Consider the following 25972-nt stretch of genomic DNA (forward strand, 5'->3'; position numbering starts at 1 on the left):
TTTCAAAGGGGTTCTGGAAGTATTGGTATGAGAAAATAAGAATAAAAATGGAAAGGGAAGTTAGTATTTGTATAACTAACTTATAATTTACTCTGAAATTACTTAACAGTGTGTCCTTTTCAAATTCAATTATTCATTAACACATACTAAGTCATAAGTATGCCAATTAATTTATTTGACTTACAGTTTCAAAGACAAGGCATAAATACTTTTTATTGCTGTTAAAACTAACTTTCAAAAAAGGTTAAAATTTTGCTTGCCATATGAATACAAAAATGAACGTGTTAAAGATTTTATTTTACTCATAATAAAGAAACTATGCAGATGTTAGAGCAGGTTTGAAGATGTTAGAACATGTTCAGATTTATCTGGCGTAAAACACTGTTGGGATGAATGTGCAAATGGAAGCTAGTTTCTTTTGCAGAGGGAACTTCATTGACCATCTTCCAGGCAGGACAGAATTTACGTGTTCTATAGACGAGAATCATTTGCCATTGCCGTCAGGCCTCTGCAACTGGCAGAGTTCTGAAATAGCATCTGTGAGAATCAGAACCAGATAATCCTGACAGGCGTCATGTACAGTGTAAATAATAGTTTTCCACTGAAGCACTAATTTTTCGCCCCCATCACTTAGGTGATCTTATTTAAAATTAAAAAAAATAATATTTATCTTGGGAAATTTCAAACACACATATGGGAATAATAATGAATACCAATGTACAGCCATATACAGCAATCAAGGATATTTTGCCAATCTTTGTTTACTTACCTTTCTCACTTTTTTACTTAGTTGCAATATTTAAAGCAATTCCAGATATCATGTCATTTTACTGTTAACTTAAATGTGCATTTTTAAAAATATTGCCACAATACCATATGCACACCTAACAAAATTAGCAACAATTCCCTAATATCATCTAATACCCAGTTTATCTTCAAATTTCCCGGATGGTCTCAAAGAATCTCTTTTAAGTTGATTTGTGGAAATTAGAGTCCACATAAAACCCATACATTACATTTGGTTGCTATGCCTGAAATATCAAAAATAGTAATCTTCCCTCCCTTCTTTTATTCCCCAAGGTAATAAATTGTTGGAATAACCAGTCAATATTTCTTAGGATTTACCACATTCTGGATTGGGCTTATTGCTTCTTCATGGTATCATTAAATTGTCCCTCATGCCCCTACATTTCTGATAAACTGGTTGTTAGATCTAGAGGTTTGATTAGCCTTAGGTTCAATTTTTTTTCATGGGGTGGCTTCATTTTGCCTCACAGCAGGAAGTACATGCTGTCCATCTTTTCCCCTGTTAGTATACTAATATTGATTAGTTGGCTTGGGTTACTGTCACCCAGATCCACCCACTTCGCAAAGTTTTCCATTTCTCTCTTACCTAACGGCTCTTGGGTACAGTTGATCTTTGCTTAGGTCGGTTAGTTATTAGGGATTGCAAAATGGTTATTATCGAACACTTTTTCCCTCCTCATGTATTAGAAGGGATTTCTCTAAAAATAGAAAGGTTTCTTTGAAATTCAGCTTGTATAGGTAAGTATAATAGGATAAAAGATTGTCTGTTTTCATGAACTGTTCAGCAATCTCTAAAGCCGAACACAGCAATGCTTTCTTTCTTTCTTTCTTCCTTTCTTTCTTTATTTATTTATTAGTTTTTATAAAGGATATTTATTTAGGGTAGGAGCTTACAGATACCAGGCCATAAAGCATAAGTTACTTCCCTCACCAAAGTCTCTTTTCAGGTGTTGGAGCAAGATGGCTGCCGACGTCTGCAGGGGTTCAGGCTTCCTGGGTTCCTCCCTTCCGGGATCTTGCTTCTCTCTCCTCTGTGAGCTTACTTCCTGGGACTCCAGCTTAAGTCTTCACCTTCAAACTCCAACATCAGAAACCCTCGACTCTCGAAGAATGTCAACCACCACACCATGGAGCCAAGAGTGCCTACAACTGAAAGCAGGAGGATTGCATCCAGTATCCATGTGGAATCTAAGCCCCCTCTTGACATAGATGTGGAATGGACACAACCAATCCAAGGTCCACAGGAAGGAGGAATACAGTAAGGATTAGAGTGGACTTACTGATATTCTGTTCATGAACTATTGTGGTTAGTAATCGAGAAAATGTGGCATTGGTGTGGAAAAAGTGGCCATGGTGGCTGCTGGGTGCAAGGAATGAGAGGAAAAGATGAGATGTGGAGGCATTTTCGGGACTTGGTGTTGTCCTGGGTGGTGCTGCAGGGACAATTACCGGACATTGTAGATCCTCCCATGGCCCACTGGGTGGAACATGGGAGAGTATGGGCTATGATGTGGACGGACCATTGACCATGAGGTGCAGTGATGCCCAGAGATGTACTCATCAAATGCAATGGATGTGTCATGATGATGGGGGAGAGTGTTGCTGTGGGGGGAGTGGTGGGGTGGGGGCAGTGGGGGTGAATGGGGACCTCATATTTTTTGAATGTAATATTTTTTAAAAATGAATTAAAAAAAAAAACCCCTCGACTCTGTCCTTGCCATGCCTTTTATTTATTTTTCTTTTTTTTTTATATTGAAATTAACAGATCACAAAGAACATTACATTAAAAAACATATAACCCACTCCCCATCCCCCCACTCCCATCATTATTGTAAATTGTATTTTTTGGAAGATATATACATCTCAAAAAATGTTACATTAAAAAACGTAATAGGTTCCTGTATATGCCCCAACTTCCCACCCCCCTTCTCCCACACCATCAACCTCTCCCATTACCGTGGCACCCTCATCACACTTGGTGGACACATTCTGGAGCACTGCAGCATCACATGGATAATAGTTTACATTATAGTTCACGCTCTCCCCCAGTACATTCAGTGGATTATGGCAGGATATATAAAGGCCAGCATCTGACCCATAGCAATGCTTTATGATCAGCAGTTTCAATGGTCCTACATATACACCCAACAGAAATGTAACATATATCCACCAAAAGATATACACATCTTCACAGGAGCTCTATCTGTTATATCCCAAACTGTAAACAACCAAAACGTCTACCTACAATTGTCTGGATAAATAAATGATGGTGGATGCTCGAGATGAGCAAGCTCAAACCTCACACAAGGTGGACACCTCTCACAAGAACAATCTTGACCTAAAGAAAACAGTAATATTTATACTGGATTTATAAATACAATTTATGAAAAGCCAAAATCAGGCAAACCGAACCCAAATCTAGATCATGGTAACCCTTGGAAGAGGTTAGTGATTGGCAGGAGATACGAGGCACCCCTGGAGCAGAAGAATGTTTCTTGGTCTGGATGCTGACTACACAGATTTTATGCTTGGTAAAAAGATATCAAACCGAACGCATATTTTGGACTTTTTTCTACATGTATATTATACCTTAATAAAAAGCTTACATTAAAAAAAAATCCCAGCCTCCTCCAAGGAAGGGCCTGGTGGCAGCGTGTAACAGTCAGCGGTTGCCACACCTCCCGGGACACCCCAGGCCACGGAGTCCCTGGTATCGCCCAACTTCTTGTAGGTCTCCCCCATGGCGCTCAGTGTTGGACATGGAGAAACGCGTGGTGGGCTTGGGGCTCATGGCTAGGCGGCTGGCCAGGACTTCCGGGGAATGCTGCCAAGTTCCACGAGCTCATCCTGGTGGTCAGCTGGTGCTGCTTGTGTGAGGCTTGGATATCCATCCCTTCTGGCTGCCCCATTGTTATGTCTCCACCAAGCAGCAGTTCTGCCAAGGATGCTCTATCTCAAGAGGTGGGCCCAAAGAAATGCATTTCTTCCCCAAAGCAACACAAAATAAGGCTAACCCACCTCATTCAAAATGCTTCCAAATGTTCCTGAAAGAGAGACGGGACTACAGTCAAAAAAAGGAAGATTTAAAAGCATATCAGGGAGGTGAGGATGGTCAACAACCACACCAGGAAACCCAGAAAGCCTACAACCACAAGCAGAAGACTTCTATCCATCAGGCAGGTGGGATCTAAGTCCCCTCTCAAATTAGAGGTGGAGTAGATATCACCATCCCAGGGTCCTCAGGATGGAGGAATAAAATATGGATTAGAGTGGACTTACTGGTATCCTACTATAGAACTACTGTGACTCTAGCAATGGAAGAAATTGTAGCATTGATGTGGAGACAGTGGCCAAGGTAGTTGCTGAGGCAGGGAGAGGAAAGAAGAGCTGTGATATGGGGGCATTTTTGGGACTTGGAGTTGTCCTGAATGATACTGCAGGGACAGCTGCAGGACATTATATATCCTGCCGTAACCCACTGAATGTACTGGGGGAGAGAGTAAACTACAATGTAAACTATAATCCATGCTCTGTAGCAGTGCTCCAAAATGTATTCATCAAATGCAATGATTGTGCCACGCTGATGAAATAGGTTGTTGATGTGGCAGGAGTGGGAGGGGGTGGGGAGTGGGATATATGGAAACTTCATATTTTTTAACCTAACATTGTGTGTGATCTATGTATCTTAAAAAAAAACAAACATATTTAAGAAGGAGGGTTGTGGGGAGATGGCGGTGTAGGAAGTCCCTCCAACAAAACAACTATTGAACTGGCAGGAACTGTCTGAAGCAACTATTTTGTAACTTCAGGGTCTACTCGAGCACTGTGCAGCATATGGGGCAATCAGAAGGAAGAGGCTGGTAACATGTAATTTATACAGTGAATTTCACCCTCCCTACAGTGGCTACCACCTCCCACCCCCTAGGCTGGCAGCTGGCAGCAGTGGAGCCTGGAGCTCAGACTCCTGTTGAAGCTTGCTGGTGCCAGGACGGGTTATAAAGACCTAGTCTTCCAAACGCCAGGGGTGTGTGCTATGGTCACAGATCACTACCTTTGGTCAACTACTTCAGCTCTCTGGAGTTAGGCTCTGAAGATGGCATTGTTCCAAGCCCCCTCCAGCAAAAGCAGCAGAGGAATCTCTGAAGACAGCAACCTTCCTCAAAACTACAGAAAACAGTTACCGCATTGCATTACCTGGGCAGTGCTGCATCAGGAAAATACAGCTTCAAAACCCATAGAGGAAGCTCCTTGCTGATCCCTCCCTCACTCTCTCCACAAGGCAGGTGGAGCCATCTTTCTCTCTCATTGTGGGTACCTGGCCCTGTTCCAGAGGAAGCTGGGTAGCCCCTGCATGCAAACTGCATGCATGTATGTCAGTGCCAATCTGTCGAAGGGAAGTCTCAGTGACTGAGCTGGAAAAATGTCTCTGGCTCCCCTGGTTGGAATCAACTATTTTGAAACTCTGGCATCCCGTAAAACAGTCACTGTACAGCATCCAGGGAAGAGTAGGAGGAAGAGGCTGGTAAATCATGATAAATACCAGTGAACTGCTCTCTCTGCACTCTCACAGCAGGGAGTAGTGGGGTCTGGACCCTGGCGCAGCTTGCCAGTACCAGAGAGGGACGTAAAGATCCAGTTCTCCAAGATCTAAGATGCCAGGGAAGGGTTCAAACCTGATCACTGCTTTTGATTAGCTACACAAGATTGCTGGGGAGGAGGTGGGGGGTGGACGACTTGGCCCAGTGGTTAGGGCATCTGTCTACCACATGGGAGGTCCATGGTTCAAACCCCGGGCCCCCTTGACCCGTGTGGAGCTGGCCCATGCGTAGTGCTGATGCGCACAAGGAGTGCCCTGCCATGCAGGGGTGTCCCCGCTTAGGGGACCCCCACGCACAAGGAGTGCGCCCTGTAAGGAGAGCCGCCCAGCGCCAAAGAAAGTGCAACCTGCCCAGGAATGGTGCTGCACACATGGAGACCTGACACAACAAGATGACACGACAAAAAAAAGAAACACAGATTCCCGTGCTGCTGACAAAAACAGAAGCAGACAAAGAAGACGCAGCAAATAAACACAGAGAACAGACAACAAGGGTGGGGGGGGGGAAGGGGAGAGAAATAAATAAATCTTTAAAAAAAAAGAGAGAAGACCAGCAGAAACAGAAGAATACACAGCGAATGAACAAAGAAAGTAGACAGTGAGCACAAAACAACAAGGGGTGGGGGAAGAAATAAATCTTTAAAAAAAAAAGACTGAAAGGAAAGGACACTAGACAGTCGTTCAAAGTGGCACAAAATAATAAAGACCTCTAATAAAAGTAACCATTTGGGTAATTATTTTTTTAAATCCCATCTTTAGGAGGTAGGAACCCCTTCAAATGGATTCCTTTGGATTGGACTTCTTTAGTTTTTGAGAACTTCCTTGATAATATCCTACATTTCCTGCTCCAAGTCTGAAATTAGTCATTTCTCCAAGGAGCCCTGGTTCCTTTCAGTGGGAAATAAAACTTTGAAAACACATTCTGGACCCAGGGGTGTGCTCAATTCTACTGGGTTGTCACCGTTTCTAGATGTTTTTAGTGGACAGAGCTACAAAAATACATGTAGAAAGTACACCATGAGTTCATAATATTTCCAAACCAAACTTGAGGTTGCAGTGTTATTAACTCTCTTTTATTTTGTATTTGTATTTGTTTTCATACCCTGAATATCTTACAGCCTAAAGATATTAGCATAATTACTTATCTGCTTCTGCTTCAATAATGTACATGTGATAGATTAAAAATAGCCATATTGATAGTAATACTAAAATAAAATTATTGGGAAGCGGACTTGGCCCAGTGGTTAGGGCGTCCGTCTACCACATGGGAGGTCCGTGGCCTCCTTGACCCGTATGGAGCTGGCCCATGCGCAGTGCTGATGCGCACAAGGAGTGCGGTGCCACACAGGGGTGTCCCTCGCGTAGGGGAGCCCCATGTGCAAGGAGTGTGCCCTGTAAGGAGAGCCGCCCAGCACGAAAGAAAGTGCAGCCTGCCTAAGAATGGTGCCGCACACACGGGGAGCTGACACAAGATGACGCGACAAAAAGAAACACAGATTCCTGTGCCGCTGAAAACAACAGAATAGACACTGGGAGGCGTAGGGGAGAGAAATAAATAAATAAATCTTTTTAAAAAATAAAAATAAAAAAAATAAAATAAAATAAAATTATTGAATGCTATTAAAGATTTCTTTGTGGTACTTTTGTCCTTAGGATATATGTCAGGAAATAAAACTTTTTGCAGTTTGTTCAGTGCTCCTGTAAAAGCCTTCTAGAAACATCTTCACATAGGTTGAGAATCAGACCTGTAGCCATGCTCTAATTAATTTCTCTGACCTGAGAGGATAGTAATGCTTCTCATAATTCCTAGAGAGGGCCAAGTGGTCTCAGCCCTATTCCTAGTTTAAGTCCTCAAGGTGCCAGAAGAATGGAGTGAAATATTTACATTTCAAGGAGGAAGGAGGCCACAGGAATTTGAAGACAAACTCTAGGTCTGAGCTGAGACAAGCTCTCTGGCTTCTGGAGAGATTTTATTTACATTCAAAAGGGCTGGAATAAATAAGAGACATCTCGAGGAGAGGAGGTAGACAGCTGCCTCCTTCCCCTTTACAAGCAAAGAAAAATCATTTTCCTCCACACCAGCCTATGAGGGGTTGGACCACTGGAGGAGGGAAAATTCTCCTCACACCGCCCTAGGGGTACGTACTACAACAAGGGTGTCAACACATTCATTCCCTGTGAGATATTTATTAAGAAATCTGTCTCTGACCCAGAACACCTCATATGTACATTCAGAGTAAAATTAATAAAGATGGATGTTAAAAATATCTTATTAAGAGTACACAGTCAAAATACTGTGTTTTAAATTCACTTGAAGAAATGCTTTTCTCTGTTGGGTTATGTAACCCACTGGATACATAGATTCATCTATGTCAGGGTTCTTTTGTGTTTTTTTAATTTTACTTTAAGGGTTTACTCCCACCTTTTTATAATCTGTTTTTCATTTCTAATTTTGTGAAACTGGTTTCAGAGTTAAAAACATATATAAATGAAGGTATACTTGGAGAAGTTGAAATTTCTTATCTGTCTTCTCTGTTCCTTCCTTTGCTATTTTCTTAGTATTGATTGATGCTTCTATTTTCTCTTTTTGAGAATAAAAACAAAAATATATAGCTAGTTATATTCTTCCCCTTTTACATAAAAGGTAAAATAATATAAATACTTTTTTTTACCTCACTTTCTTTACTTAATACTTGAGAGACTGTGTGAATCAGGGTCCCAGGAAGAAACAGATAGCAAACTCAAGGAGTGTCTGAATGGAATTTGAAGAAGGAGCCTAACTCATGTGGGTGGAAAAACCAGCAAGGAAAGGTGAGGCACAGCAGTGTCCACACAGCAGGAAACTTTATAGCCCCTGACCTGAAGGCACAATGGGAAGGAATAGTTATGAAAGCTTTAGGAGAGAAACACCTCCAATTACAATAGAGTCATCATCCCACTCTGTGCCCGTGCCTTTCACCCTATGACTGGCCAGTTTCTCTCACAAGAGAAGTGAAGTCCATGTTCTCATTCTTTGCATCCAAGCAGGTGAAGAGAAAGGAACTGTGTGATATCCCAGATCTAAGCAGAGATCTCAAACTCCTTTTGTGCTCCCATTTGCTCTCTTGGGTCTCTGCCCTCACCATGAGAATGTGTCCATGCCAGCCTGTTGGAGGATGAGCGGTACATGAAGCAGAGACAAGTCCCCCAAACAGTTTAGATCAGTCTGTTCCAGATGAGCCAAAAGTCAGCTAATTCTCAGACACCTGAGCTCAGTCAAGATCAGCACAGACAACTTGTCAATCTCAGCTAATTCCAGATGTGAGCAATCGCTATTGTTGAAGTTGTTTGCTTGGCAGCATCACTGGCAATAGATAATGAGGACACTGTTCACGTGGCCTAAATTGATAGTCCACCACCTTCAAACACCTCCCATTTGGTGGTCTTCTTAACTTTTATCAGCAGGACAGAATTCTTTACCCAATGGACTTGCCCAGACCTTCATTCCTATAAGCTCTAAGTCCATGGTGGTCCTCTTTGTTGGGTTTATGGAGTTTTTATTGATTGGTGACACTAAACAAAATCCCTGGTGAATTTCCTGGGCTGCAAACATAGTCCTCCTTGTTTCCTGTTGTGTAGCAGAAAACTTAGTAACTCAGATCCATCCCTCTGGCCAATACCATGACCCTTTTTCTGACTGTTGATTCAGAGGCCTGAGAAGCCACACGGCAGGGGACAGTTACAGCTTCCAACTGATTGAAACCATAACTGTGTCCCTTAATGAAAGGACTCCTCCCCTGGGCAATGGGATCTGTAAACCCTGTGAACCAGAGTTTTTGGATATGGTAAACAAAAAATTCCTTGAGTAGGTTATTTGATGTCATAGTAAGAGGAACTATATTCATTTCCACCTCTTGTTTTCTATACTCTTGCATTATGGCAGCGGTCCTTATGTACCATATAAGAGCCATAAGTGTACGTTATCCTACATCCTGTGGAAGAGTTCACACATCTTGTGGGATGCGGTGCACTAGCTGGTGCTGTAACTGAGTCTTAGGTTGGTTCTTTCAAGTCGGCTGCTTCTGGGTGACGAAGATGGTGGCAAGACTGATGGGTCCTGGAATGAGCCCTTTGCCACTCTTCTTATGCCGAAAATGAATTCTATTTTAGGGGTGATGACACAGTGATGGATACAGCATCTGTAAGTCCACTAATAGTGCTGCCAGGGCCGGCATGGTACAGACCCATTCTTAAACTAGGCCATGCTTTTCCCTTCTCTAATCAGGAGTCCTCCACAAAGCCATAGATGTGAGTTAGGGGAGAGGTGGAAAAGCTGTAGGATGAGCTACCAAGGGGACTGGGAATTTATGCTCATGAAATTTACCTGTGCTTCCTGTCCTGCTATGGCCTGGCCTCATTTATAGTCTTTCCATTTCACAACAGAATGCTTCTGCAGCACACATACAAGTTTACGATTTAATGGATCAGGTAACACCCAGTTGATGATAGACAATTCCAGTTGCATAATTAGTTGGCGTCCCATGGGCAGGCCAAAATCTCTAGCAGGGCAAGGTAGCAAGGTAGGAAGTGCCTTTCAACTGAAAAAGACTTGTGAGCAGAACAGGGTACAGCTTTATTGCAAAACCCTAGAGATCTATGCTATGATTTTCCTAATGGGGCAACTCTGTCTGCCACAGATCTTTCCAGCACTGTTGGGTGGGGCATAAGGCTCCAATGGCAGGAAAGTTGACACTGTAGCCTTTTCTTGCTTCACACCCCATATGACTCTGGCAGCCTCATAGGCGGATGCTAACTGCATTGGAGCAGCAAGCTCAATGTGGTAATATGTTGCTCCAAAGTCCAGAGAGCAAATCAGATAGTGAACCTCTTTCTTTGCAGAGGTAAATACAAGGTGCAGGAACTTGTCTCTTACTTTAGAGAAACTACCTCAACATATGCCAGGCTAGAAACCTCATCATTGTGGCAGTCTTGAATTGCTGTGGGGTTCACCTCCTATGTTTTGGTGTGCTAGGTCTTATTAAAATATCTCATTTATTGTCTGTATCCTCCTTGCCAGGCCCAATCACATATAATCATGAAACAGGCCAGTATGCTGAATATTTTCCATTTTCCCATGCAGGGGCACCTTTTACTCTTCTCCATCATTCTCTGTGTATCCAAGACTGACCTTTATCAATTTCATCAGTATCCTCCCTTGCCCTTTGGCTTCCATTTGTGTTTGGCCAAGGGAGGCACTGGCAAAGGACAGAGGAGTTTGACATCAGGGTAGGTTTGTCTGGACTTGCCTCTGGTTGGCTGTACCCTTTATCAAAGACCACACCTGCTGTCAGGCCACCAGCTCCGACAGCTACAGCTCTTCTCTCTGGGCTTCTATAACTTCCCCCACGCTTGTTCCTTCATATTTGTTTTAGTTTGCTAAAGGTTGCTGGGATCAATATATCAGAAATGGGTTGGTTTTTATAATGGAACTTTATTAGGTTAAAAGCTTGCAGTTCTGAGGTCGTGGAAGTGTCCAAATCAAGGCATCATCAAGAGATGCTGTCTCACCAAGTTGCAGCTCTGGGCGATCAGGCACATGGCAGGGTCATCTAAAAATCCTTTTTCTTGGAACTCAGCTGTGAGTTATCAAGGCATATGACAGGGCATAATGATGGCTCTGCCAGTCTCTGCCATATCCTCCAGGTGTACATTCTCCCCAAGCTCAGCTGTGGGTGATCAGGCATATGACTCCTGGCTCCCCTCTCAGGACCTTGTTCCTTTCAGCCTCTTTCTGTACCTCCGTGCTCCATTGATTCTGCCTCCTACAGGACCCGTCTCTCAGCCTCTTGGGGTTTCTCTGTTTCTGCAGCTTTTTTCTGTGTCTCACGCTTTTAATCCTCCATATATAAAGGACTCCAGTAAATGGATTAAGACCCACCCTTTTACCCGCCCTACTAAAGTGATCTAATTGAAAGGAAGGCACTTACCTGAATCTAGTCAAAAGGTCCCATCTTAATAGGTTCACACCCACGAGAATGGATGAGCTCTAAGGACATGATCTTCTGGGGTCCGTCCAAACTGCCACAACATTTAAGGGTGGTAATGACTTTGTACTTCACACCCCTTCTGCCTTGGTTTGACTGAGCTGCTATCACACACACCAAAAATTGGTTTTGACCTAACAAGAATTTATTGATTCATGGTTTTGAGACCCAGAGAAGTCCAAATCAAGGCATCAGCAGGGCGATGTTGTCTTGCCCGAAGTCTGTACGTTCTGGTGCTGGCTGCTGGAAGTCCTTGGGGTATCTCTACTTCCCATTGCTGCATGGCGATGTCCTCTGCTTCTCTTCCAGGTTCCTGCTGACTTCCAGCTTCCCACTTCTACCTGGGGCCTTCTCCTTATAAAGCCTCGAGTAATCTGGATGAAGACCCACCCTCGTTCAGTTGGTCCAGGTCTTAGCTAAAGAAAGCCTGTTCAAGAGATCTCTTTAAGATGGGCTCAGCCCCACAGGAATGCAGATTAAGAACATGCCTAATTTGAGGTGCATAATTCAACCCACTATACCTTCACTATTGTGAACAGTACCTTTACTAAACTATCCTAAATTATGCAACTTGAGTGTGTCATCTGTTTCTGGCCAGAACCCTGTCTGACCAACCAGTTTGGGACATTAATATGATCGGGTTGCCTCTGGACCATATTATGTCAGGAATGAGGAGAGTTTGTACCACCCTGTGGTGAGATCACAGTCTGCTGCCTGAGGGCAAACTGCCTCTGTTTATCTTTGCTGATGGGACTCAGAGAGCCTTTTCTGAGTCAATAGTGCAGCATTTACTTGCTCCACTTGGGAAACCACATCTAGAACCTTAGCTGCAGTTGGCATCACCACTTGAGGAAGTTCACAAAAACTCATGGTTCTCTTCTAAAATGCATCTGGCTTTTGGTAGCCAAAAGTGCAGATTATCCCCAATCTCTGCAGTTACCCAGAGATGGGGGACTGCTCTTGGCTCATGGCTGGGTAGGGGAAGGATAGAAAGGATGGGCAGTGTGGTCAGTTTCAAGTGCCTTTATTTGGCTTTTCCTACTAAAACAACACTTACTCTAAGGGTCAGGGATCCACTATAGTGACTCTTCCAGTTATTAAAGTTGTTTAGTCCCATCACATATTCTGTGACTGAGGAAATGGCCACAGGGTTTCATTTCACACCCCACACAACAGTGGCAAGAGTCCATGTATCACTTCTTATGTCCCTCTCTGACTGAGACCATGGTGGCATTTTAGCTCTGGGAATTAGCTTCATTTCAGAGCCAATATCTGATAACCTTCAGCAGCTCTGCGTATTTCTTTTTCCCCATTGCTCTGTCACCTTGATAAATGGTTGCAGATGCCTCTGGGATTAGTTTGGGGGAAGCTTCTTAGTACACACCTGTTGCAGGAAATGTCCTCCAATGACCTTGGCTTCCCCTTCCATCAAGAAACTCCACATCTGTGACCTGGCTATCTTCTGGGACTAGGTTCTTATTTGCCTATTTTTGAGCCATGCATACCATTGTTTAGCTTGCATTAAGAACCATGTAGGACCACTAAAAAATTCTTCTGCTTCTGAGAAATATTATTTAGCATATTGCTGTCCAAAGCATTCATTTGAAAGTGGCATGTGCTAAAATCTACATAAAATTTTGTTGAAGCAAATACTTGTATAAAACTATTACATATCAGTCAATAGTCTAAGCTTTTTAAAAATATTAACTCACTTAATTTTCACCACTATCCTATCAGGTAGATTCTACTATTTCCTTGTTATAATTGAGGAAGCTGAAGGAGAAGTTAAGTAACTTGTCCCAAATCACACAGCAGGTAATCATTTCAGTTAGGATTGGACTTCAAAGTCCATACACTTGTCCACCAAGCAATGTTGCCTCAAAGATTTTTCATGTGAATTTAAATTGTGGGAACCAAATCATTTTAATATATCATTGATTGATTAAGTAAATGGAACTGTCACTATTAGTACAAATAAATCCATTGAATAAAAATAACTATTAATCGCACACAGAGAGCTGACACAACAAGATGATGTAACCGAAAGAAACACAGATTCCCATGCCACTGACAACAGAAGTAGACAAAGAAGACACAGCAAATAGACACAGAGAACAGACAACCGGGGTTGGGGGGGAAGGGGAGAGAAATGAATAAATAAATTAAAAAAAAAACAACTATTATTAATACCTACCATTCTGACAGATCTTGTGCTAGACATTTTATACATATCTCTAGTCTTCACAGCAGTGCCACAAGGTGGGTAATATTATCCTTATCTAGAAATGAGGAAATTGGGTCATAAGAGATTATTGCTATGAAACCAAACACCACTTAGTTCATGAATGCTGGGTAAGATGATCAAACCCGGTCACTGGCATTAAGTACTGGTGGTACTCAGGGTATACCCTAGCAGCTGGCATGTTAGGAACATTGCAAGCTTTTAGATCACTCCCTCTGGAAGAACATGTTTGACTCTGATTGCCTTTAAAATCCAACTAAATCCATTAGCCAAGAATGAATCCCAAGGAATGCCTCTACTTAGGTGCAGGTGTATCCTTGGCTCATCTAGACTCACAAAACCAAATCACTGATGGGTTCTTCTGTTAGATAACTGATGAGTCCATCTTTCCTAAGTTGAGGTCAAAGGCTGTCAGATTTGGAGTCAGATTCTGTTTCCATCAGATAAGTGACCAAAGAAGTATCAATTTGAGGAGGCTCAGTTTCTTCCTCTCTGACTGTGGTTTTACTATTTACTGCATAGGGATGTTGTGAGAGTCAAATCAAATGTGATAATATATGTGAGAGGATGTTGTAGGTAAATGCTCTATAATTTTATGATAATAAACCAATCTTCTGTTTCCTCAAGATCTGTTCATGTTGGATAGATATATAATATATTTTTTGCTTCGACACACTGAAATGTTCACCCACGTTCTTTGTTCTGTGACTGATTTTGACCTCTAATTTAGCTGACTACTAGTTTAAGTTGGCTTACTTTGGGTCTACTGCTTTTGTCCCAATGTCCCCACATGAACTGATCTTGGTTACACATGGACTGTATTCTAATTCTGTCCTTATCTGACCTAAAAGAGTAACATCTTCCTCCCTCTGCTGTTCCTGAACCTTATTTCATTGCCTCTGAGGGGCATGTTTTTCCACACTTTAGGTCTCTGAAATTGGGACATATCTTAAGTTGGTGGCTTCTTAAATTGCAGTCAGTCAGCTCATCTGACCACCCAAGATGCCAAAGAGGAAGAAGTTGGCTGTGAAGAAGCAGGAGGCCAAAAATGTGGCAAAGCCCTGTGTGAGGAAAGAGCCAAGGATGTCGGCATTGGACAGCACATCCAACCCAAAGGGGGCCTCAATATCTGGCTGCAGCAGGAAAGGGCCATCCTCTAAGAAACTGCCCCCTGCCATCAGTCTTGGACTGCCTAACAGTTACTCAACTGCTTAAGCGGGCCCACAAATACAGGTCAGAGACAAAGCAAGAGACAAAACAGAGGCTGTGGGCCTGGATTGAGAAGAAAGCTGCTGGCAAAGGGGATGGCCCCACTAAGAGGCTAACCTGTCCTTCAACCAGGGGTGAAACCAACCTACTTTGTGTTGTACAGTGAGGATTCTCTACTGCATCATCAAGAGAAATGCCAGATGAAAGCATTCAATCCACAGAAAGACCCACACCAATGTGGCCATCACTCAGGTTAACTTGGAGGACAAAGGAGTTCCAGCCAAGCTGGTGGGGGCTCTTGGGAGCAATTCCAATGACAGATATGAGAAGATCAGCTGCCACTGGGGAGGCACTGACCTGCATCCAAAATCCCATGGCTTGTGTTGCCAACCTGTAAAAGGCTGAGGCTAAGGGACTTGCCACTAAACTGGGTTAAATGTACACAGTTGATTTTTCTGTACATGGAAATAAAGTTCTCCTTCAAAACAAACAAACAAAACAAGGAAAAAATGCTCTTGGTGAGGCCACAGTTGTGACATAGTTGACTTTGTTTGTGTACATTTTAAGTGGCAGCAGACTGGCAGAGGGAGTATGAGTGATATAGAAAAAAACCCAGAGATAAAATAGTGTTGCAATCTGTTCATTTCTGTTAACCAAAAGACCTGTGTGTATAAACCCAAAGGTCATGTAGAGGGGTGGCGGAGTTGGTAAATCAGATACAATCATCAACATTCCCAATGTCAAAATAAGATAAAGAGTCTGGACCCAATGAGGCTTGGTTTTTTTGAGGACTCGGTACAGCATTTTTTTTCCTTCAGTTTAAACCAACACACATTTATTATCTCTGTGCGTCAGGAGTCTAGAAATAGCTTAGCAGGGTTCTCTGCTCAGGGTCTCCCAGGCTATAGTTAAGAAGTCCACTGGGGCTACATTCTCATCTGGAGCTCAGAGTCCTCTTCCAGGCTCACCTGGTTGTTGGCAGCAGTTCTAGTCCAGCTTTCTTATTTAGCAATTAAAATCCAGACAGCCTTTCCCAAATTTGCCCAATCATTAGAATATTTTACATGGTTTTTTTTTAAGATTTATTTCATTTATTTATGCCCCCCACACACATACCTCACACTTAGTTGCCTATGCTCACGATCTGTTCTCTATGTCTGCTAGTCTTCTTTTTAGGAGGCACCATGAACCAAACTGGGGACAGAACCAGGGACCTCCTATGTGGGAGGGAGCTGCCCAACTGCTTGAGTCACATTCTCTTGCCTACATGGGGTTTTGTTAAAGACAGAGATTTATAGTCCCATTCCAGACCTCCAGGGAATCAGAATCTCCAGGGAAGAAATCTAGAAACCTGGCTTTTTAACAGGCACGCCAGGGGGTTTTCAGGAAAAAGCAAGTTTGGGAAACACTAACTGAAGATAATCTATTCTATCTCCCTTACCTACACATTTCATGATGATAAAATTGGTGTGATATCCACCCAACATCTTCACAAGTCTGTCATGTTGATAAAGGAAATAGCATGGGGCTGTCTGAAATCTTCAAGGAAGGTTTTTTTCAATCCATCTAATCATTTAAAAAATTAATTTTTTCTAAGTTCCACTTAGCTTCGATCCATGACTTCACATCCTTTATTTTGTATCCTTTAGTTTTTATTCTGGTCTTTTAAAATGCTTCTCCATTAAGGAAGTAGTGATTTGAACAATAACTTGTTACGTCTGCACTTAATAACATAATCTCTGGTAGCCTGAGTTTTGTCCATTCAGGCTCAGGAACCTGTTTTGCAAGTCCTTCAATAGATAATTGGAGCTTTCTGGTTGTTGGCGCTGGAGACACCCTAAACTTCATTTCCGCAGAGATTTATAAGGAATTACTTGCAAACCACAGTGGACTGAAGAGACCATAGGATCTCTTAAGAAATCTAGCTCACACCTTTGGTCCACGTGGCTCTATTTCTTAGTAAAGTCACTAATTTTAGGTGCAAATAATAATTCTGATAAATAGCAGAGACAGGATTGTTAACACTGTGCTCCTATACTTCCAAGAAATCATGTCTGTCATGGTCCAACACTATTGGAATGCAGGACAGATGGTTGTCAGGTAGCTTAACGCCCTATGCGTGTTGGCCTGAAGGACGGTATTTTATATTACATACATGCGTAACATTTACTATGTGCCAGGGATCATACTTTAGATAGCATGTCTCTTACAGATTGGCAGTATTTATTTTATTTTAATCTATTTTATTTTATTGTCTTTTCTCTTTTTTATTTTTGTCTCATCTTATTTATTTACATGTTTTTTGGCAGTCTATTTTGAGAGAAATCAATTAAACATTTGCCGGAAATGGTTGTAAAGTGTCTTCTGTGTGCTGGGCACTGTGCAGGACCACATGGAACTTCGTTTTAGAATCACTAAAGCTAAAACAATTTCAAAACTTACGCGGGAGAAAATCATTCACTCTCTCTCCTCTAAAAAGCAGAGGGATGGACTACTTTCTCAGGTATCAACTCCCATCTCTGAAAATTCTGAGTCCATGAGCCTAAAATTTGCTTTCTCTCCTGTAATATGTTAAATGGTGGCATTTAGATAGCTAACATTACATCTGCTAGGAAATCTAAAAATCTTTGTCCTGAAAGAGCTTCTATGTGGTAAAAAAAAAGTCAATGAACAGAAGTAGCTACATCCATGTAGCACGTGGCATATACAATGATCATGAAGAAAAGCCTCTCTGCAAGTCCACCAGAGGGAATGATCGTGACCAGGTGGAGATGGAGAAAGGAATTTTAACAAATATGAAGAAAATCATTTCCTGTGCTACAGTTAATACCGAACATCAGATTAGGAATATGAAGATTGCCAATTTGCATTGTTCCACAGAGAAATGTTAATCCATAATTTTCCTATTATGCGAAAATCATTTAGTGAGATTGTCTAATTCTGGAATTCTGAATAAATGTCAGTATGCCAAGTTTTTAAAAGGAACGAGACAATCAGGCATCTGAACTCTGTTTATTCAGTGCTGGCCTTGAGTACACCAAGGACTGACTTCGGCATGTGTTTACTTAGCCTTGCCCTTTGAGTTAGTTTTGGAGATCAGTTATGCAAATCAACTTTTGTCCCATTCGCCGAGTTCAAATAATACTTCAAAATAGTATTTGCTTAAGTTTATACTACATAAAATTGGTGTTGTCATGGTTTAAATATTTCCACAATGCCTTACTGTATATAGCTCTATATTCACATATCTTTAGAAAATTTGCATAACCCAGAATGAAGAAAACACTGCTAATTGCACCTGATTAAAAAGAAAGAACAAAATTATGGTTGACAAGGACCATGGGAAGCCAGCAGTCTCACAGCCAGGGTCGGTGGAGTGTAAATGAGTACTGCCCTTCCAGATTGTTGGGCAATCTGTATTCAAGAGCCCTGAAAACAAGTGCGTGCAGTTTGACCCAGAGATTTCTCCTGAGGAAATCGTCGGCCAAGAACGCAAAGGCCTACATACAAGAACGTTCACTGAAGGGTTGATGAGCTTAAAAGAACGTCACTAAACTCACAAAACGTACTGGCAGGAAGGTGGAGCGGTGGGATCCCGCTGCCTGAGCAGCTGAGAGGAGGCATCGCGTTGCTGCAGAGGAGCTGCCATGGTGCATCGTCCTTGAGACGCGCGGCCCTGGGGAACGGGCAGAGTGCCAGGCAGAGGACCTGAGGCCAGCAGTGCGGCCTGGATTGAAGCAGTAGAGACGGCCCCTAGGCGGCCTCCACCCATCTGTGAGGGCATGTCATCCGTACCTTTGTAAGGAAAGGGTTACGTTTAATCTTCACAGAAAGGTGAAGCCAGAGCCGGCTCTGTGGCTTTGCGGTTGGAAGAGGGAGGCAAAAGGGTTCTAGAGAGTTTGGTGCCAAGAATTGAAAAGCTGGGGCCAAAGGGAGGGGCCAAAGCGAGGGCAGGGCCAAGAGTGGGAGCTGCACAGAGTCTGAAAAGCAGAGCCAGGAGTGAAAGCAGCGCCCAGAGCCCAGCCGGCCGGAATGTAGGCGACAGGGGGAGCAGCAGGGACTCCGCGCGGAACTGCAGAAGTTAGTTGGCTCTCTTGGATAGGCTGTAACCCCTGAAGTAGTCAATCAAATGGGGTGAACAGGGAAGGGACCTGTGCATTAGGCTGAGGTTATAAATATTATTTCTTGCTGTTTTGCCCGCTAGCCATTTTATTCAGATTGCATGCCTGTTCTTGCAAGATCGTTAATAAAATTCTTTTCTCCTCCACCATTGGGTGAGCTTTTGTTCTCTTGCAGGTGCAACTTTCTTTCTAACACCTTGGGCCCCTAGGAAATAATTCAGGGATGATGAAGGGCTTTCAAAGAACTGGAAGTTTCAGGTAATACTAGAACATGACCTAATTTGTATCTATGAACAGAATATCCAGATATGAGAATAGCATATATAAGCTTTGTTAAAATTATGAGTTTTATGTAAACATTTGGCAATCACAGATTTACCATTTTTTTATTCAACTGTCCATTCAACAAACATATCGAGTACCTTCCATGTTGCAGAAACTATTCTATGTTCTAGAGTCATAGATATTGGGAACTACTATTCTATTTTTAGAATCAAATTCATAATAGTTTAGTAACTTGATTTTTGTTATATAAAGATCACATTACCCAGTTTTGGAATTTAAAATATTTTTAAGCTAAGAGAAATAGCAATGATGATTTGAAAATTCCAGATACTAATATTAACCAATATTATTCTTGAAAAAATATGTAAATATCTCATTTATTCAAGTTTTGAATAGAGAGTTTTTTCCTTATAGGCACTTGGAGTATGACATGTCTTGAACTTTAGGAAATAATTAATCTAAGAATGCAAATTTATTGTCCAAACAATTCATATTTTTCTAATGTGAGAATATTATGATCAGAACTGAGCAGGAGAGGCTTACGAAGATATGAAATTAGTTTCATATTACGATTTTTGTGTATTATTCTTGTATCTATTATATGGCAATCAACGTGATAAATGCTTTCTCTTTAATTCTTTTTAATTTCTTAAGCTTGCTTAAGCTCTCAAACACACTTTAAAGACTGCAAGCAGTATGTTTCTTTTCATGTCTCAATTTTCAGGAAACTTAGAACGACACTGTTGAGATTTGACTTATGTCTCTCATAAAAGACATGTTCAAATATTAAGCCACATTCTTGTGGGTATGAAACATTTGTAAATAGGACCTTTGAAGATGTTATGATCAGTTAAGGTGTGGACTTATTTGTGAATAGGACCTTTGAAGATCCTATTTAGGTCCAGCCAAATTGAATCAGGGTGGGTTTTTTAAAAATTTATTTCCACCCCTCTACCCAGGTTGTTTGTGCTCGCTGTCTGCTCTCTGTATCTATTCATTCTGTGCTTTCTGTGTCTGCCTGACTTCTTTTTTTTTGGAGGCATCAGGAACTGAACCCAGACCTCGATGTGGGAGGGAGATGCTCAATTGCTTGAGCCACATCAGCTCCCTGCTTGTTGTTGTGTCTCTCATTGTGTCTTCTTGTTCTGTCTCGTTGTTGCATCATCTTGTTGCATCTTCCTGTTGCATCAGGTCACCGTGCCAGGCCTTTGCATTAGTTCACTGTCTTGTTGTCTTCTTTAGGAGAATTGGGAACCAAACCCAGGACCTCCCACATGGCAGGCGGGCACCCAATTGCTTGAACCACATCCACTTCCCCAGGTGGGTTATAATCCATATGACAAGAGGCCTTAAAAAGAAAGGAAATTTGGACACTTTCAGAGAAAGCCAAAGGAAGAAGCCAGATAGGAGAGAGAGATTGCCATGTGAAAGAGGACAGCCATCCCCAGATCACTTCCAACTCCAGGAGAAAGCATGGCTTTGCCAACATCTCAATATTGGACTTCTGGCCTTCAAAACTGAGACAATAAATTCTTTTTATTAAGCCAACCAGGGTGTGGTGTTTGTCAAAGCAGACCTGGCAAAGTAAGACATATACCCAATGCTCAATTTAGATCTTTTGCTATATATCTTGTTGCAGGTCTTTGGTTATGCTACTTAGGTTTCGTTTAGACAAATGTACCATTTTATGTTCTTTTTTAGTATCTTGTCTAGTTTAGAATTACAATTCACTTGCTATGTGCCTTGTTGGCAGTGTGGCAAAGACTACAGGTACCACGTGTATCCGTGATTTCCTCTTTCTGGACATGTGACTGGACTACATTTCCCATCCACTCTCCTCTTGGCATCTGGATGGATCAAGTGACTGGATTCACGCTAATGGAATGCAAGCAGATGTGACACACGGACTCAGAGACCAGTCAGGAAAACAGACTCTCATCTAGGCATTTCAAACATAGGACATTTAATGCCAATTGTCCCTTGCACAGGTGTTGAAAGGGCTGAGAAAGCAAATAAAGAGTAGCAATGAACCTGGAGATTAGTAATGGCAGGAAGCAGCTACCACCCCAGGACTATGAGAACAAAGGGAGAAGGTAGTGTCACCAGTGCCCAGAACTGGGGTAGGTGCCACTAGAGCTGATGCTGGCACCAAAGAGGAAGGGCCCTGTAGTTGGTGCTGATACCACCAAAGGATCAAGGAGGCTCACCTGGCCCTGTCTAGCAGGAACTAGCACCATGGAGCGGCATCTGATGCTGGGACTGAGAAAGTGTCTGTCTGTACCTAATGGATGATGCTATGGCTAAAAGACACATGTCCAAAGCCAACTGCTGCTGCTGAAGGGATAGTGACTGAATCGAGTGCTGTTTCCTCACCTCCCATCTGACAATAGCCCACTAGTATCTCATTTGTAGAAGGGTACCACAAGCCAGCTGGCAAGGTGGTCTAAAACTGAAGATTGCAAGGTCCCCACCCCAGAACCAATATCCATTACCCCAACTTTTTTATTACCTCAAACGAACTCTGGACCCATTAAGACATAAAATTTTCCCCTCCTCCCCCCACTCCACCCCTGGGAACCTGTCATCTGCTATCTGTCTCTACGACGTTTGCTTCTTCTACGTATTTCATATAAGCACGATCATACAATATCTGTCTTTTTGTGTCAGGCTTATTTCACTCAACATGATGTCATCAAGGTTTATCCATGTTGTAGCATGCATCAGAATGCCATTCCTTTTAACAACTGAGTAATATTCTAAATATATACAAGATTTTTTTAATCCATTCATCTGTTGTTGGATGCTAACATTACACCATCTTTTGGCTCACGAAAATAATGCTGCTATAAATATTGGGTGTACAAATATCTGTGTAAGTCCTTGCTTTCAATCATTTTGGGTATATACCTAGGAGTGGAATTGCTGGGTCATAAGGTAAGTATATGTTTAACTTTTTAAAGAATGGCCCACACTGTTTTCCACAATGCTGCAGCAAATTACATTTACACCAACAATGTACAAGGTTTTCCATTTCTCCACATCTTTACCAGCACTTATATTCTATGGTCTTTTTCTTAATAGATACCATTATAGCGGGTGTGAGGTGGTATCTCATTATAGGTTTGATTTGCATTTTCCTAATGACTAAGATTGTTGAGCATCTTTTCATAATCTATTTGGCTATTTGTGTATCTTATTGACAGAAATAGCTATTCAGTTCTTCTGCCTGTTTTTTAATTGGGTTCTTTGTCTTTTTGTTATTTGCTTGTAGGAGTTCTTTGGATATTCTGAATATTGAACTCTTATCAGATATATGATTTCCAAGTAATTCCCCCCATTCTTTTTGTTGTTTTTTCACTTTTTTGATGTCCTTTTATGTACATAAGTTTTAATTTTGATGAAGTCCCATTTATCCATTTTTTATTTTGTTGCTTGTCTTTGGGTGTAAAACTCTAAGAATTCATTGCCTAAAGGTCCCAAAGATATTTCCCTATGTTTTCTTCTAAAAGTTCCATGGTTTTAGCTCTTATGTTTATATTATTGATCCATTTTTAGTTAATTTTATAAGGTGTGAGGTAGGGATCCACTTTGATTCTTTTGCATGTGGATATTCAGTTTTCCCAACATTATTTGTTGAAGAGACACTTCTTTTCCCATCGAACAGATTTGGCAACCTTGTCAAAAATCACTTGACCAAAGATGTGTGGGTGTATTTCTGAGCTCTTACTTCTATTCCAAATTTTCTAAAGTACTTTATTGTAAATTAGTATGATCCAGGTACCTCCAATTATCCAAGGACCTCAGGGTAATCTGGTGGATATATGTCTGTTTAATGCTTATAATAGTCAATGCTTAGAATATTATTTAACATAAATCAGTTAATTTTCTATAATATTTAATAGATGTCACCTCCTGAGTCTTGTATCAAATAAGCACTAGACTTGCAGTGACTTGATTGAAGAGATTGAATTGGGGTAAATGAGTGACACTTTGAACTCCAAATCAGGATCAGAAGTCTGGTATCCAGAGTATAAAAATAATTAATTTATTTATTTCATTGTAGCGCCACCTAGTGGATCTTTAGAATAAGTCAATTTTTTCCTATCAGTCCTGGAAATCAGGTAAACGTAAAAACACACTATTCATTTAAAAGGTAGCTCAATATAAATTTTACTTCCTAAGGTGACCAAGAAGACTAAAATGCTTCATATAAAGTGGTAGTAACTTGATATTTACAAAAATCTTAGTTTTTGTAATTATAAATTGAGATATACTCATTGTAGATATTTTACAAATATAAAAGGATTCTAGAATAAAAGTCATTCACAATTCCCCTACCCAAGAATGTATCATCTCATACTTTTTTCTATGTTATTGCATATATATTTCTATTTCAAATGGGGTTTATGTTTTGCATTCTTTTTTCAATTAACATTTCTTTGTTTATACCAAGATATTATTAATGTTTATTATAACGTTTCACAGTTATTTAAAGTGTAATCCACTTAAATGCAATCCATTTAAAATACATTAGAAAATGAACATTTATAACAAACTAAGAAAAGCAAGAACTTTGAAGAAGATAGACCTGAGTTTGAGTCTGAATATTCCATGTGTTAAATATGCAACCTTGGCTGGTATTTAAATTTGTTGAGTGTCAGTTTCCTCTCAACAAAATGGGAATAAAGCCAAATTCATAAGGTTGATAGGAACAAATGACACATAGTGCATATAAAATAATAACTACACAGAGAGATGATCAATAAATAGTAACTATACCTATAAATTTGTTAATGTAAACCAAATAGATAAAAATATCATTTAGTCATGCTGGAATTTCATTGGATGATTATTAGAATTAAGTTATCTATCACAGCTAAAACTTGAAACTCCTAAGAAATTTATTAGAATTTGCCTAAAAATTAGATTATATTACATCAATTCAATAAAATGTTCAATTTTTATGGTATACAACACAGTGAGCTATTTTGTAAATGATGGGCTATAGTTAATAGTACAATTATAAAAATGTTCTTTAATGAATTGTAACAAATGTGGTATACTAATGCAACGTGCTAAAATAATAGAGTGGTATATGGGCACACTATTTTATGCATCAATTTTTAGTACACCTACAATTTCTCAAAATACAAATTTAAAAAATTATGGTATATATATTTTATTAGAATATATCTGAAATTATATAAAAATGAGAGTCAAATATATACAATTTCATGGAGTTGTAAGCATGTGATGGCTCAATTTTCACCACTATGTAGACAATTACTGTATCTACATCTAGTATTATGACCAGTCAGGACATATTTCAGGTGTTTTTGTTTATGAACCTATTAAGGATATTTTTAAAATGAGATTAGCTATTGATATTGTTACACACCTTGTAAAAATTTAGCTAATTTTTATAGGGTGAATGTTTGTATAGTTTCCAATATTCCTTCATTAACACTATTAAAATCATTATTTTGATTCATCTTTATATATAAATCTCATTTTTTTCTGAGGATAGACTCCCTAGAAAATAAACTGTAGAAATAATGCCAATTTTTGAGTAGAAATAATGCCAAGTTTCACGGGAACTCTTCAGTGTAGCATCACTCCGTGAAGATAGAAGCAGGAGCACTCAAAGCAAATTTGATCCAAGCATTTCTGTGGTGGCCAATACTCAGCTACCAAGAAAACCACCTGTCTTGTCATCTAGCTGGGTCCAGGAATGGAGTTTAAAATACCTGAAAGAATATTTCATGTCTTAGGTCAGGTTCCCATAGCAGACTCTGAGATGGCGATGTACATGCAGGAGGCGTGTTAGGGAGTGCCTGCCCCTGTAAGAGAGCTGGGGCAGGGCGACGGGCAGAAGGAATGGTGACACAGCATCAGGAGAGGCCTCAATCAGTCACAGCGAGCTCTGGAGCTGGATCACCTTTCAGAGACGTGCAAGGGGGACTGTCTCTGGGGAGAGGGGATACCCTTGGGAAAGGCAGCTTCTTTCGGTTGAGGGCAACTCCTGGAGAGAGACTGAGCAGCAGCAGCAGCTGGAGGATAAGTGGCTCCATTCCAAAGTGGGGAGGGGAGAGTCTGGGCAGCACACCACAGCATCTACTACAGAGAAAAATTTCTCTAGTTAATCTTCTCAAAGCATTGCTTTTCTCAGCTAAGACTTCAATAAAATCTCAGCAACCAATAAGCTTGATTTTCTAGGTTTGACCATTACCTGAACTGCAGATTTTCTACATTATCAGTAAAATATAGACTCATGGGTATGCACAGAAAATTCAGAGGTCTGACATGCTCGGTAAAAACTTTGGAGCCTAACAAAAAATTGGGTCTGAATAAACACCACGACCTCTCCAAGGAGGTAGATGAAGCAATGAAGTAGACTGAAGGTCAGGTTGAGAGTCTCCTTACATAATGTATTTTACTTTTTTTCCCTACAGAACAGGTATATTGTCAGGGTTCTCTAGGGAAACAGACTCAACAGGAGATATCTGTAAGTAGTATTAGATTTTATAAAATTCTCTCATGAGACCATGGGGATGCACAAGTCCAGGTTCCACAGGCAGGCTGCAACCAGGGGCTCTGATGAAAGTCCAATGAAGGTCCTTGATGAGTTTCTGTGAGGGGTTGGCTATCTAAAGACCAGCTAGGAAATTCTCTCTGAATGCTAGTATCA

At 41.0% G+C, this 25972-nt stretch overlaps 2 long non-coding RNA genes and 1 pseudogene across 3 annotated transcripts; 2 read left to right on the top strand and 1 right to left on the bottom strand.

Moving 5' to 3' along the window:
• Window positions 1–170: 170 nt before the first annotated feature.
• Window positions 171–18958, bottom strand: LOC139436400 (uncharacterized). Of its 2 annotated transcripts, none has more exons than XR_011645630.1 (3): window positions 18448–18952; window positions 13622–13706; window positions 171–3851 (listed from the first exon to the last, which is right to left on the bottom strand). It is a non-coding gene; the product is annotated as an uncharacterized lncRNA (long non-coding RNA). The 2 variants fall into 2 exon arrangements; XR_011645629.1 differs by lacking the exon at window positions 171–3851 and adding an exon at window positions 11557–11854 and having other exon boundaries at window positions 18448–18958.
• Window positions 14583–15314, top strand: LOC111765469 (large ribosomal subunit protein eL8 pseudogene; annotated as a pseudogene).
• LOC101446696 (uncharacterized) lies at window positions 18694–20832 on the top strand. The gene is made up of 3 exons (XR_001118949.4): window positions 18694–18958; window positions 19175–19257; window positions 20527–20832. It is a non-coding gene; the product is annotated as an uncharacterized lncRNA (long non-coding RNA).
• The last annotated feature ends 5140 nt before the right edge of the window (window positions 20833–25972 follow it).

The sequence above is a fragment of the Dasypus novemcinctus genome, chromosome 14 (genome assembly GCF_030445035.2).
Source record: "Dasypus novemcinctus isolate mDasNov1 chromosome 14, mDasNov1.1.hap2, whole genome shotgun sequence".
NCBI lineage: Eukaryota > Metazoa > Chordata > Mammalia > Cingulata > Dasypodidae > Dasypus > Dasypus novemcinctus.